The sequence below is a fragment of the Macrotis lagotis genome, chromosome X (assembly GCF_037893015.1).
Source record: "Macrotis lagotis isolate mMagLag1 chromosome X, bilby.v1.9.chrom.fasta, whole genome shotgun sequence".
NCBI lineage: Eukaryota > Metazoa > Chordata > Mammalia > Peramelemorphia > Peramelidae > Macrotis > Macrotis lagotis.
The window spans coordinates 619,991,229-620,004,824 of NC_133666.1; the positions used below are offsets into that span (position 1 = coordinate 619,991,229).

Below are 13,596 nucleotides of genomic sequence, written 5' to 3' on the forward strand. Positions count from 1 at the left end.
TAAAGCCAAGGTTTTTCTGCTTTCTCACTTCTAGTGGAGGGTCTCATGGAACTGATCTTGGTCTTGTGATAGTGAATATTTTTAGCAGTGACCTCAGTGAAAGCATGAATTGGGTCCCTGCCATATTTGTAGAAAATAAAAAACTTGAAAGAAGAGCCAAAACATTGGATGATTTGTCAGAATTAAAAAAGATTTTAGCAATCTAGAATCATGGGCTAAATATTTAAGATTTATTTTAATCAATAAAGGCTTAGTGGTAGTAGTGATGGGGATATAGCCTTGGCAAGTGGATTCCTAGTTAGGGACTTGACTTCACTAGCTTCCATAGAGATCTGCCTGGCAGGGAATCTAAATAAACATGCAAATAAGAAATGAAATCATAAAAGCCTATTATTCTTTTTTTAAGATTTTATTTATTTTGAGTTTTACAATTTTTCCCCTAATCTTGCTTCCCTCCCCCCACAGAAGGCAATTTGCCAGTCTTTACATTGGGTTTTTTTTTTTTTTGTAAAGCACTTCACACACTGCCTGGTGTATAGTAGGTACTTAATAAATATGCATTTCCTTCCTTTCTTCCTTCCTTCCTTCCTTCCTTCTTCCTTCCATCCTCAGGGGAAAGCTCTCCACACAGAAACAAAAAGCTATTTCTTTAATATGAAGTATCTGATTGCCTGTTTCTGACAGAGACACCAAGCTTTGTGGTTCAAACATGATCAGAAAAAAGTGAAGAAGGCTGGCCTCCACTGCTTGGTTAGGCCTAGACAAGAGCCACCCTCTGATTTAAATTGAGTCATTTAACCTTTTAGCTCTGAATCTCTACCCCCACAGTCTCCTCTGACCTTTTTTAGCCATTGTGTTCGAGCCCTTTAGAAGAAAGGCAGAGCATTGTACCAGCTTTGGCCAGAAGCCATCATTGCTACCCCTCTGCCTTAGGGAATTGTGGGCCAATCTTCTGAGGGAACAAGCTGAATCTATCATGCTCTTCTTCTCTTGGCCCAAGCCCAGTTCCAAAGGATGAGCCCTTCTTACATCATACCCATCTGGATTCACTTTTCTCACAACTTCCTAGCAGGAGTTACGGGACTGTAGGTGTCTTTCCTAGAACTGTAAACAGTACCTCCACAGGAATGTATGTTTTATCTAAATCACTTGTCTTCCCCTAATATGAAGCATGGTCTTATTGTATACAAATCCCCTCCATTCTCTTATGTTCCAGCCTAGTTCAACAGCTCTCTAATGTGCCTTCTTTCCCATATCAGAGCCTTCGCCCACACTGTTCCTTATGCCTCTCAGTCCTTCCTCCTCTTTGCTTGTTGAATGCCTATCTGGCCTTGAAAGATAAACTAAAATGCCCTCTCTTCCACAAAGCCTTACTCAATATTCTCATTCATAACACCCTTCCCTTTCAGATTTTGAAAAGTGTTTTTTTACCTACCCTGAGGTGAAACTTATCATGTAATATTATACATCTCTCTGTAGTCTTATCTTGCTACCCCCACCCTCTATTAGGGCAGGTATACAGTCTTGCTAAACTTTGTGTCTTGCCTAATATAGAGAATGGTGATATACATATAGCAGTTGCTTAATAAGTGTTTATTGAATGAATCACTAGAACTTAATCTGTTCTCTATGGTATTACAATGAAAAGCACTGACTCTGGGTAAGAACTCAGTTCTAATGCTTTTTTGGACCAAGTTACCTAAAATCCCTGACCTTTTATTTATAAAGTTAAATTAGATAGTTTCTAAAGTCCCTTCCAATTCTAAATCTATGATCTTTCTCCTAAAAGGCATTTATGTTAGTTTTGTGCAGCTCTTTGGCTAAAACAAAAGTTTTATCTCAGTCGATATAAGCCCTCTAGGCTCTCCTTCTGTCTCTAAGGTCTGGTAGGAGCAGGAGGAATTTTAGGTTTGTTACTTTCATCCTTTCCTACCAGTGCTCCCCTGTTCCTCAGTTAACTGAACTAATAATCAAGGCAGTAGAAAACTGGCAGAATTAGGTAATGTTGCTGTATTATTGATTGGGGTCACCTCTGACCATGGATATCAGTAGACTGGAGATGACTTCATCTCCAGAGTAGTCAGACAGAGAGTCCCAGTCTAAGAAGGTTCAGGGAGAAACTGGTCTTAGGTTTCAGAAGGTAGGTAGTAATTCTCCAGAATTCCAGAGGATTTTAGGGTCCTACTAAAGAAACCATTTGCTTTCTGCCTGTTAAATGTGAACAGTGTTGGCCCTTGTTGATAGAGCATTATGATGCTTAGAATAAAATAATGGACTAGAGAATTGAATTCAAATCATGGCTTAAATACCTGTTTACTGATAGTCATCTCTTCCAACTCTTAATGGTCTATAATCATAGCCAGAAAGTCTGAGCCTGGAATTGTCCCTGGTCTCCAGAGGACCCAGTTTAGAATTCTAGAATTCTGACACTTGTTAACTATGTGATCTTGCTAAAGCTCTTCCCCTCACTGAGAGGCTCCTTTTCTTTGCCTATAAAATAAGAATAATGCTTGTACTATCTGATTTAAAAAGATATGGTGGGGAAAAAATGTTCTGTAAACCTCCAAGTGCTATGTAGTACTATTCATGATTTCATTAATATAAGGAACTCTCAGGTAGTAAGGAAATTCCCTTTACCAATGCAGGTTATTCTACCAAGAACTGGCCAGGTAGCTGAGACTTGCCAAGGATTACATATACTATATATGTTAGGGTGACTTAGACCCAGTTCTTCCTGGCATCAATATTTTTCTCTACCTCAAAACACTACTTTTTCAGGACTCCTCAAGAAATCATTGGAGTTTAGCAGTTATTTTTGAATGTTAACTGTTTGAAAAAGAGGTACATAGATCACATAAAGCTTTTAAATAAGCTTTAAATAGAAGAGTAGGGAAAAAAACTTGAAATTCAAAAGCACAGTGTTTATATGAGGAAATGCAAACATCTCTGGCTTACAGAGTTGAGGAAGTGTGGGCCTGAAGTCCATTGGTAGGACCAAAAGAGAAATAAACTGAGTTGTGGTCAAACCTGGAGCTTGCTCCTGCCAGATGTCACAGGGGTTTGAGCAGATGAGAACATTTCCAGAGTAGGCAATCCAGTCTTCTTGGTTTTTGTGAAGTCTGATCTGGACTATTGCAGGGAAAGAGGCAGGATTGGGAGGGGGGGGTGTTGATAGAGAATTATTTCCACTCCCTGAGGAACCTCCTGGAGTATGGCCCATGCTGGTAAGGACACTTTGTTCTCTAGATCTGAGAAACACTTCCAGGAGCAAAGCCTGTAACAGAGTGAATGCCCTGCATTGTAAAGCCTTCAGGGAGTGAGGCTTTCACCAGTATGAACACACTGCATTGTATAGCCCCCAGAGCTTTCTGGCAATTGGGCCTGTGCCATTGTGACACTCTGCAGCCCTGGGGAGCCTTCTGGGAGTGGACCCCACAAGGATGGAAGGATGTGAATGCTTTCTATTGTGAAGATCTTCTGCACCATCAGCTAGCCCAACCTAGAAGTGAGATCCGTACAATATGGATACTCTGCACTTCTGCGTTCTCAGGTTCAGTCATACCTTTTTGTTCTTTAGGACCTGCTTCTTCCAAGGTGAGAATTTAGTTTGGGGGGTCAGGGAGCAAAAGCGGGTAGTTGATCTCTTTCTAGGCCCTGCTGCTGCTGAAGTCACTGTATCTCATGAAAAATATAGGATATTCCCCTGCTCTTTGATTTGCTGTCTGATGAAAAAGGGTAGAATAAGCCATTTTCAGATTGCCCAGCAGCCTGGCAGGTGGTGATGCTGAGCATAGAAGAAGCACTCAGGAATAATAGATCTTTCTTTTGGGGGGCATCCTCCTAGCCCTCCTTTAGCTCCCCTTCTTTTCCCTTTTGCCATTTCCCTGTCACAACCTGTCCATAGCACAGTCTGTTCCACATAGGAACAAAGCCATTTCCTGATTTCATGGTTCATCAGATTTCAGGGGGTAACATGTCTAGTCCTTGACATTGGCCCTCCATATCAGGAGCCAGAAATTGTTCCAGTCTCCTAATGAATCAAGATACCCTTTCTCAACTATAGCAGTATAAGAATTTGATTAAAAGTTAATGCTTCACTGCCCAGAGCTAGGCATAAAATGAATCTAAGATCATTCTCTCCTAAGGGTAAAAAGGAGGAAGAGGGAACAGACCATTTTTCAGGCATATGTAGGGTCCTTGTAACTCCCCCTCTCAGATGAAGAAAGATATAGATCATAGTGTCATATAGAGAGAATTTCTAGTCCTAATACCTGAGTCTTAATCATTTGCTCCATGAAATAATAGCTGCATGACACTGGACAAATCACCTTCACTCTCTAGGGTTTATGTTCCTTATCTATAAAAATGAGAGGGTTGCCTAGACACAGCTTCTTCACCTTTTTTTATTTCATGGACTTCTTTAAGAGACTGGCAAAGTTTTTGTTCTCCTCATAATGTGTTTAAATGTATAAGGTAAACTATATCAAAGGAAACCAATATATTGAAATAACAATTATCAAAATATATCTTTAAAAAAAAAAGTTCATGGCCCTCAGGTTAAGAACTACTTTACTGGATTATCTCTGAAGTCCCTTTCAGTTCTAACCTTGTGATTTGAATTGAACTCTGACTGCTTATTTTCCATGTAATTTGAGAAGACTTTCCCACAAGCCCCAGATTGCTGGGAGGAGTCATCTTGTCAAAAGTCTGTCTCCCATGCTTGACCTCAAGTTTCCATTTCCCCATTATAGGTGGTACAGAGAATTAGATTCATGCTTTCTCTGGCAAACAGGAAATGTCCCTCTCTCCTGCTTTGCTCTGCTTTCATGATGAATGCCCTGGGTTGTTGTCCATATGACCTCTGGTCCCAGGACAGCAACTGGTAGCAGCAAATGTAAGTAGAACTACCAGGTGGAAAACAGAAAATCCAACAGTTGAATGGCAGGAGAATCCATGTAGTGTTAATTTTTAATTGTCCAGCAGTTGTGGTAGGAGTTTTGTTTTTATAAGTCTTACTAGCTTCTAAAATAGACCCATGAATTGAATATCCTTTAAATCAGAATGGGCTCAATAGAAAGCATCATGAGACTCCAAGAAATATTAAAACAAAATCAAAAAATTGTAGAAACAGAAGTATAAGGTATATTCCCTACAACTACCAAAGTATTATTCCTCTAGCAGAGGTCTTACCATATCTGTTCCTTGCTCCATGAAACTCCAGGGTTTCCCTCTTGCCTTTGGGATCAAATTCAAACTTCTACTTTTCCAGGCTCATTAGACATTGTTTCCCTTTACATAATTCTACAGTCTAGCTGACCTGGTCACAAGATTTTATCCTCTATGAGATGTGCTGATCATTTGTTCTTCACATATAATTTACATCCTAATGAGTGGATACAACATGTAGATAAGTAAATATTTAGCATTATGCAAACTAATCTTGAATAATTTTAAGAGGGCAAGAACACTTAATAACTGTATTTTTTTAGTCAATAAGAAAACATATCAAGCTCTTTGCAAACCTTAAAATCATTATGTAAATGCTAGTTATTTTTAATCATTTAAAAGTAAACATTTAGATTTCACCTTTAGATTCAGTTTTCCACAGAGAAAACTGGAGAAATTAGAGCATAAGCATTATGATTCCCTGTTATACAGATGAGGGGCATGAGATCCATAGAGGTCAAGTGGCTTACTTATGGTCATATTTAAGGCTCTTAATCCTATGAATTTTTCAGTCTAGATTGTTTTCTCTAACATCCTAATAGAATTAGATTTGTTCTTCACAGCCCTAGAAGAGTAGAACAGAATAATGGGGGGAAGTTGAAGAGAAGATGATTTTGGCTTACTCTTGAGGAAAAACTTCTGATCATTAGAGCTATCCAAAATTAAGGAATGGACTTTTTTTGATAGATAATTCCCTATGGTTTTTATTGAAATTAAGTACATTATCAAGAGAATTCCACTTTAAATAAGAATTTAATCAAATGATTTCTGTAACCTTTTCCATCTCTTTAATTATGTGATTCTAGGAAATGACATTGAAGCAACCTGTTCAGTCACAGTTGTTGGTCTGACAGGCAGCAAAACATTCCCAGATCAATCATCCATTCAGTGGAGAGTGATTGATATGATCTGAGGTTAAAACATTTTACTTTATTTCTATTTATTCCATTCTTTCAGGAATTTTTCAAATAGAAGAATTTGTCCTTGCTTCAGAATTCTAATAGCTGAGAGTGGGATAAGTTCTATCCACATAGAATGAATATCATGAGAAAATAGTCACAAAGTAAAGGAGACTGATGAGACTCCAATCCACCTGGGTACTTTTACCTTATTCCAAACTAGCTTTTACTAGTCAGTCCCCAAGGATGGTGGCACACCAACTTGCTACCTTGGGAAGAAAAAAATCCAGACTCATCTTTCTTTTCTTTCCCTTCAAAATAGGCACCTGTGGTTGACTGCTCTTATTTTATTACAAGGTCATTCCTTTCAACTTCCTCCCAGCTCTCCATTTAGCAAGGGTTCATGTGTACTCCCTTAGGTTCAGATTGAACCATTGTTTCCTCTACTACCAGGAGAATATTCACCAAGAACCCCCTCTATAATTTGTATGTATAATATACGTATATAGCAATACAGGTAAATACACAAAGCTCCCCTTTAAAGAAATGCTTTTTTCACCAGAATCTAATCCAGTCTACTGGTCAGCATCCAGACTTTGCTTGGGCACCCTCAATACTGAGGTCTCACTGTAAGTCTTTAAGCAGTCTATTATTAGAAAAGTTTTCCTTATTTCAAGTCAAGGTCTAATAGTACTATGTTTGGAATATTTGGTTCAGTTCAGTTTTCCCCATTTTAGGGGAAAAAATTGACAAACTAGAGTAGATCTAGAACTGAACTGGTGAAGAAACTAAAAAAGTGATGTGGTATGGTAGAAAGATCACTGACTGGAATCAGAAGACTTGATTTCATATCTTTTCTCTATTAGAAACCTTAGAAAAGGCACTTAAATCCCTCTGCCTCAGTTTCCTATCTGTGTAATGAGGGGAGTGAACTAATGATCTCTGAGGTTCCTTCCAACTCTCAATTGATGATCCTATTGTACACAATAGGATGATTTCATCTGGGGGGGGGGGGTGTAAGGGGATGCACACAGTCTTCTTATATGGGAAATGTCATGATGTAAACGAGGCATTTGATTTGGACCTGACCTCACAGGGCAGCTCTGAGAGCAGTGAGGACAGTGTTACAAGGCAGGTCTCCATGAAAATAGAGCAGTACAAAATTAGAGCGGTGATGAGTTCCTAGATACCTTAAATGGAGGTTGTAAGGCCCCTTGTTAGAGATGCTGCTAAATAAGTTCTTGTCAGGATACAGGCTGAACAAGATAAGCAGGAGATGCTCCAAAGTCTTCTCCCTAAGCAGAATGAATGCAGTACCTTTTCCACATGATAACCTTGAAGGTGATGATGATTATGTCCCCCTAAGTTCTCTGCAGCTTAAACATTCCCAGAGCCTTCAGACTTTTTATAAACAGGACACAAACTCCACATTCTTAGTGGCTCTTCTGTAAACATATTTGTCATAAAATAGTCATTCATGGTAAGGTTACAGGCCATTTTTCTCTCTCATTTCACCACAATACATATAGAAAAGCCAGAAACTTAAAATTCTCTGAATTCATTCATAAATATAGTCACTTTTAGAATTGTGAGTTAGCATAGAGTTGTAAAAAGAGGAGTGAACTTGGAATCTTGGCTTTGATGTTACATATAACACTAGGGAAAGCCTCAGTTTCCTCTTCTGCAAAATGGAGATCAAACTTATGCTACATACATACTAAATGCTTTTTAAATGAGTTGTTAACATTATTAGTAATAATTGTAATAAAAATATTTGTAGCAACTCTTTTTATATGTAAACTTGAGGGGGGGCATCAATTGGAGAATGACTGAGCAAATCTTGTATAACTGGAACATCATCTCACTGTAAGGAATGATAAAAGGAATAAAGGATAAAAAGGTTCAGAATAACCAGAGAAGACGTGTATGAACTGTCAAATAGTGAAGTGAACAGAACTGGGAGAACAGTTTACTATACCAACAACGTCATAAAGACAAACAACTTAAAAGACTTCACTTGGATCAATGCAGTGACAAAGCAGAATTCCAGAAGATTAGTGAATGCCACAAAGACAGAGACAAGATGCAGGGGTATGCTGGAGCAAGCTTAGAGCTGATTGTTGAGTTTTAGTGTGAGCATTTACATCTCAGAAATCAGCAAAAGTACAAAACACATTTTGATTTATTGTTTATTCATCGTATAGCCTTGAGAAAAAGTGGTGGAGAGGTAGCTAGGTGATGCAGTGGATAGAGCACTGGCCCCAGAGTCAGGAGGACCTGAGTTCAAATTCAGCCTCACACTTAATTCCCTAGCTGTTTGACCTAGGGCAAGTCACTTAACTCCATTGCCTTGCAAAAACTAGAAGGGAAAAAAAGGAAAAAGTGGTAGAGGAAATGTTAATTATGCAGATTAAACTTAAAAGTATGTTGGGCATGCATATATTTAGACCCCATTGTTAAATGTTTACCAGTATACCCCTGAATTGAGCTGATGTATTCCAGTTGCATAATGAGATATACATTTTTTTTAGGTTTTTTTTGCAAGGCAATGGGGTTAAATGGCTTGCCCAAGGCCACACAGCTAGTTAATTATTAAGTGTCTGAGGTCGAATTTGAACTCAGGTACTGCTGACTCCGGGGCCGATGCTCTATCCACTGTGCCACCTAGCCACCCCACGGGATATATATTTTTAGTGTGGTCTTTGTGATGTTTTGTTTTGCTTGCCTATGGATATTTCTTTCAGAGTCAAGTTTTTCTTTTATTCTTTTTTCCCCCCAGTGGAAGATGGGGACAGAAAATGAATGTTATATGTAACTAAATAGGAATTCTAGTCTATATCTATTTCTTTTTTAAAGATATTACTACTATTTTGGATGTCCATTTTGTTTTTAGATGACATTAATAGAATTTTCATAAACTGAAGAGTTCCGTGACCTCCTCTTCATACGTTGATCAGTTGCTTTTCAGTCTTGTCTGACTCTTCATAATCCCATTTTGGGTTTTCTTGGTAAAGATACTGGAGTAGTATTGCCATTTTCTTCTCCCAACTTATTTTACAGATGAGGCAAACAGAGTTGTGACCTGTCCAGGATCACACACAGCTTGTGAGTATCTGAGACCAAATTGGACACAAGAAGTGTTTCTGACTCCAGACCCAGGACTGTAGCAACTGCGCCATCTACCTGCCCCTTCAGTTTTCATCTCTTATTTCAGCTAATCTCAAAATCTAAACTAGGCCCTCACTGCAGGAAAGCAGTGCTCTTTTAAAAAAAAAAAAACTGCCCTTTATTGGTCCACAACATATTGTTATGTAACTTGGAGTTAAAAGTTTCATTGACAAAGAGCAAAATGAAACCTTTGCCCATTAGTGCATAATGAAGATACTCAAGTCTTTAACATTTCTAGCAATTAAGGTACTCATATTTCTGATTTGTTCTGATATGACTTGCCTTTTTGTAGGACAAAAATACAAAAGAGAGCCACTCATTTCTCTGTCACCCGAGTCAAACTGACCATCACAGCAGTTTAAAATAGAGCCAGACTATAGCTGCACGCCATCTCCTCAGTTTCCTAGTCTCAAAAGATCAGTTTCCTTAAGCTGGCCCAGTCACAAAGCCCATCATTGGCACTGCCAGAGCCCAGCTGGCCAGAATTCATGATTCCTGTCAGGCCTACACGGCTCTGATAGTGATCTCAGGACAGAGTCTCACCCCCTTACTATCATTCCCTTTCTTTGCTTTTATCCCACTCCTTCACAAAATTAACCATGGAATTGACTTTAAAGAGGTAGTTGTTAATGTTTAATCACAATAAGGCTCTGAAACAGGATGTTGGCCTTAGGAACTGAGTCAACAAGCATTCATTAAGCACTTACCATTAAGCATTGGCCATAAATAGAAAGGCAAAAATATATTCTCTGCCCTCAAAAAATTTACATTCTAGTGGAAGACAAAACATACATATAAGTATATTTACAACATATATAGAGTACAAATGGAAATCTTAAGGGAAAGGCATTGACTATGGGAGCCTTTGGAAAAGCTTCCTACAGAAGTCAGATTTAAACTGAGAGAAACCTGGAGGTAAAATTGAAATAGAAGAGCTTCCCAAGTCATTGGGGATAACCCAGTAAAAAGGCACTGAGTCAGACTCTGTGAAATCAGGTACATCAATGTTCTGTTGGTTGAACTGTGATTCAGCTACCACTATGTCTTCTACTACTGACAATAGGCTAGAATGAACCAAAAGACCCACCATTCAACATCATTTATTGATTTATTCATTTGTAAGGCATTGTACTAGGCACTGGAGATGCAAAGATAAATAATGCATACACTTTGCCTTCAAGGAGCAAACATTTTATGAGCGGCAGAAAAAGGAGAAGAGAAGAGTTACAAAATATTCACAGATAAATATAGGGTGTGACGGAGGCAGAGTTTAATCTAAGAAAGTCTAAGAAGGAAGAAAATCAGGGAGCTTAATGAATGCAGTGGACCCAGGAGAGAGACTATAGGGAAGATATTCAAATACTCAAATGGACCCAGAATGTAATTTATATGGATTATTGACACCTATCCATATCTGCAACCATTTAACAATGTTGATAGAATATTGGTATTTAAAAATTGCAACAACCAATTTCCCTAATGAATATTACCACAAAAATTTTAAATAAAGCATTACCAAAGAGATTGTAGCAAGTTATAAGGATAAAACACTATGACCAGGTATGCAGGGATGGTTCAATATTAGGAAAAATTAGCATAATTAACAAAACTAACAGAAATAATGATTATCTCAGTAGATTCTGGAAAAGCTTTTGACAAAATAATTCAAACACTAGAAAGCACAGGAATAAATGGAGTTTTCCTTAAATTATAAGCAGTATTTATCTAAAACCATTATATGTAATGGTTATAAACTAAAAACTTATTATCCCAGTTAAATAAGGATGACTGTTATCACTACTATTATTTAATATTACAAATGTTAGCTTTGGCAAGAAGAGAAGAAAAAGAAGTTGAAGGAATTAGAATAGGCAACGAGGAAACAAAATTCTCACTCTTTGCAGATGATATAATAGTGTATACTCAGAGAATTCTTGAAAACCACTAAAAACTACTTGAAACAACAACTTTAGCAAAGTTATAGGATATAAAATAAGCCCACAGAAATCAACATTTCCATATATTACCAACAAAGTCTAGCACCAAGAGATAGAAAGAGTAATTGCATTTAAAGTAACTGTAGGCATCATAAAATAATTGGAAATCTCCCAAAACAAACTCAGAATCTATATGAACATAATTTAAAAATACCTTTCACATAAATAAAGTCAGTTCTAAACAATTGGAAAAATGTTCATTGCTCATGGGTAGATCGAGGTAATATAATAAAAATGACAACTCTATTAGTATCATACTAATAAAACTACCAAAAAATGCTGTTATAGAGCTAGAAAAAATGGTAACCAAATTCACTGAACAAAAGGTCAAGAATTATCAAGGAATTAATGACCAAAAAAACTGCAAAGGAAGGTGACTTAGCTATCAGTCATATCTAAAAATATGTTATAAAGCAGAAGTCAGAACTATTTGGTACTGGCTAAGAAATGGAGTGATGGATCAGTGAAATAGAAAAATAGTAATAAATGAATATAGTTATCTACTGTTTGATAAACCCAAAGACTCCAGTTTCTAGTATGAGAACTCAATATTTGTCCAAAAATGCTGGGAAAACTGGAAAATATTATGGCAGAAACTGGGCATAGACCAACAATATCACACTCTATACTAAGATAGTCATGATTTAAACATAAAGGGTGATACCTATAAGGCAATTAGAGAAACAAATAATAGTTTCTCTGTCAGATCTATGGAGAGGGGGGAAATTTAGAACCAAAGAAGAGATAGAGAACATTATAAAATATAAAATAGATAGTTTTTATTATATTAAATTAAAAGTTTTTTTTTAACAAAACCAATGTAACCTTGATTAAAGGAAAGCAGAAAGCTGGGAAACAATTTTTATAGCCAGTGTTTTTTTATAAAGGCCTCCTTTCTAAAATAAGAGAACTGAGTCAAATATATAAGAATACCTGTCATTTCCCAAATGATTAATGACTAAAGATATGAACAGGCAATTTTCAGAGGAAGAAATTAAAGTTATCTATAATTATATGAAAGAGTGTTCTAAATCACTTTTGATCAGAGAAATGCAAATTAAAACAATTCTGAGGTACCACCTCACACATTAGTCAATATTGGAGGGGATGTGGGAAAACTACAACATGAATGCAGTATTAGTGAAGTTGTGAATTTATCCAGTCATTCTGGAAAGCAGTTTAGAATTGTGTGTGTGTGTGTGTGTGTGTGTGTGTGTGTGTGTGTGTGTCTGTGCATATGTCCAAAGGGCAATAAAACTTTGCATACTCTTTGATCCAGCAATACTATTACTAGGTCTATATCTCAAAGAAATCATTTAAAAAGGGAGAAAAGACATGTACAAAAGTATTCATAGCAGCTCTTTTTATAGTGGTGGCAAAGAATTGAAAATTGAGAGAATGCCCATCAATTAGAGAATGGCTGAACAAGTTATGGTATTCTGAATGCTATGGAGTACTATTATTCTTTAAGAAATCATGAGCAGTTGGACTTTAGAGAAGCCTGGAAAGGCTTGCTTAAACTGATGCTGAGTGAAGTGAGCAGAACCAGGAGAACACTGTGCATAATAATGCAACATTATCAGATTAATTATGATAGTCTTAATTTTTCTCAGTAATACAGTGACCAAGGACAATCCCAAAAGACTTGTGATGGAAAATGCTATCCACATCCAGAAAAAGAACTCTAAAGTCCAAATACAGACCATAGCATATGATTTTCACTTTTTTAAATTTGTTTTTTATTCTTTCTTTCTCATGGTTTTTCCCTTTTGTTCTGATTCTTCTTTTACGGTATGACTAATGTAGAAATATGTTTAACATGATTATATATGTATAACCTATATCAGATTACTTGTTCTCTTGGATATTGAAGGGAGGGAAATGTGTACCTTAAAATCTTACATGGGGCAGTTAGGTGGTGCAGTGGATAAAGCACCAGCCCTGGAGTCAGGAGTACCTGGGCTCAAATCCAGTCTCAGACACTTAATAATTACCTAGCTGTGTGGCCTTGGGCAAGCCATTTAACCCCATTTGCTTTGCAAAAACCTAAAAAAATAAAACTTAAAAAAAAATAAATGTTGAAAACTTATCTTTGCAATTACCTGTAGTAATTGGGAAAAAAAGTTAAATAGAAAAAAATATATTGTACCTTTGTTTGAGGAAGATGTTTGGGATCAATTAAAGACCTTTTTCAATTTGCCAAAAGGCAGTTCAGTCTTCCTCTTGTAATTGTGGGCCTAACCTCTCCATCTGCAGTCTCCTAACACGCACATAGATACACACACACACACACACACACACACACA

At 37.2% G+C, this 13,596-nt stretch overlaps 1 protein-coding gene across 6 annotated transcripts in view; it reads left to right on the top strand.

Moving 5' to 3' along the window:
- Positions 1-13,596, top strand: part of ARHGAP39 (Rho GTPase activating protein 39) — a 350,961-nt gene that overhangs the window by 284,922 nt on the left and 52,443 nt on the right. The window lies entirely within an intron of this gene.